We start from the raw sequence: 2,109 nt of genomic DNA on the forward strand, positions 1-2,109 counted from the left end.
AAAAAAAAAAAAAAAAAAAACTCAACGGTGCCCTTCTCAATTACTTCAATACGTTCTGCAGCAAAAGGCTTGCTGATAAACACAAACCTGTTATCACTTTCCTGCTTTAATTTCATCGATGTTTCTTAGAAGAAGGACCTTTGGACCTGACCTGACCTTCAGGCCCTGAAATCTGCAAGCCTGCTGCCTTCTCCAGTCCAGTCCACCCCACTCACCTGCCTTCAGTCTGCTCTCACCTTCTGGAACACAACAGGTTTGTTTGTCTCAGGAATTTTACATGCATTCTGTCAGGCTGACAAAACAAAACAAAACAAAACAACAAAACCAAGAAGCTCTAAAATCATTCCTGTCTTCCCCAGTATTTCTAAATAAATTTGCCTAAATAAAATTTGCCTAAATAAATTTGTAAAACATTAACTAGAATATCTGTACTTTCCAAGAGAGTTTTCCCTTCTTCACAAACAATGTCTTTTATGATTATATACATAAAGCTTTTTTTTTTTTTAATAAAAAAATTACCTCTTCTGAACTAGCTTTTATACTCAACTGGCCTGGCAATCTGCCATTTTTATTTTTCGGTATAACTCCATTCCCTTCCTTACACAGATCTAATTCAGCATCTCTTGCCATATATATTCATTTCTGACAAAAAGAAATCATTTGCCTCAAAAAATGTTGCAGTGTAACTAGGATAAAAAAAAATACAGGAACACATACGGCAACCATGAAAATTGAATATTTAATTACCTAAAATGCTTGCTGCAAAAATAATACAACAGAGTACACTTTTTTACTTGATAGAAATACATTTTAAAAAGAAATATTCTTTTTGGAATCAAATGCTTATGCTTAAGATGAAAATACAGTCATCCCTTGGTATCCATGGGGGATTGGTTCCAGGACCTCGTGTGGATACCAAAATTCAAGGATACTTAAGTTCCTGGTATAAAACAGTTTAGTATTTGCGTATAACCTGTGCACATCCTCCTGTATACTTTAAATCATCTGTAGATTACTTAATAACTAATACAAAGTAAATGCTATGTCAATAGTTGTTATACTGTATTGTTTAGGGAATAACAAGGAAAAACAGTCTGTACATGTTCAGTGCGGATGTAACCATCTTTTTTTTTCTTTTCTTCAGTTTATTTGCTTGTTTGTTTTTATGGGAGCTAGCCAGTATGGAACTGAACTCTTGACCATAGTGTTAATAAGGCCTACATTTTTAAAACGTTTTTTAAAAATATTTTTGACCCAAACTTGCTTTAATCTGGATATGGAGGGCCAACTATATATATGGCTTAATTTTTCTTAATGGTTTGCAGAGGGATGAGAATAAAATGGATTTAGGACACCCCCCAAAATAATAATTTATTTCATATCTTATTTCCTGAGACTTAAAGTTTTTAGTATTATTCAGAAAGAAAAACAGTTTAAAATGTCATGTTTACATGAAAATTAATAATAAAATTAGACAATTCTGGGAATCATTAATATTTTGAAGTGTGTAGAATATTACAGTTTCTAGAATTTTAATTAAACCCGAATTGAAGAGACCCACACTGGATGGTCTTTCTCTTGATTGGTAGCAAAATATGCATACTCAAGAACCCTGAAAAAAATTTTCATTTATACAGATACACATATTTATTTTTTTCTATTTTTATATTTACTTGTATATATTTGTGGGGTTTAGTGTGTTGTTTCAATACATACGTATATTTCACAATGATTCACTTAGGGTAGATAGCATAGTTTTGTGCCCATTAGTTTACCACTTCTCTGCCCTCCTGTCCCCCCACTGCAATACCCCTTCTCCTCATGGCCTTTGGTAACCAATATTCTACTCTTTACTTCTGTGAGAACCACTTTTTTTTCTTTTTTCTATTTTTTTTTTTTAGATTCCATTATTCCACGTGTGAGTGATATCATGCGGTATTTGTCTTTCTGTGCCTGATTTACTTCCCTTAACATGATGATTTCTGGTTCTATCCATGTTGCTGCAAATAATAGGGTATCTTTTTTCTTTTTTCTTTTTTTTTTTCAAGAGCTGAATAGTATGACATTGTATGTATATACCACAACTTTTTATCAATTAATCCCTTGATG

At 32.6% G+C, this 2,109-nt stretch overlaps 1 protein-coding gene across 3 annotated transcripts in view; it reads left to right on the forward strand.

Moving 5' to 3' along the window:
• Positions 1-2,109, forward strand: part of ZNF596 (zinc finger protein 596) — a 46,039-nt gene that overhangs the window by 12,612 nt on the left and 31,318 nt on the right. For all 3 annotated transcript variants that reach the window (XM_008588082.1, XM_008588084.1, XM_008588083.1), the window contains one exon: positions 130-253. The gene's annotated coding sequence lies outside the window, so the exon portion shown is untranslated. The remainder of the gene's footprint in view (positions 1-129; positions 254-2,109) is intronic.

Source organism: Galeopterus variegatus, unplaced genomic scaffold, assembly GCF_000696425.1.
Source record: "Galeopterus variegatus unplaced genomic scaffold, G_variegatus-3.0.2 Scaffold4669, whole genome shotgun sequence".
Classification (NCBI taxonomy): Eukaryota; Metazoa; Chordata; class Mammalia; order Dermoptera; family Cynocephalidae; genus Galeopterus; species Galeopterus variegatus.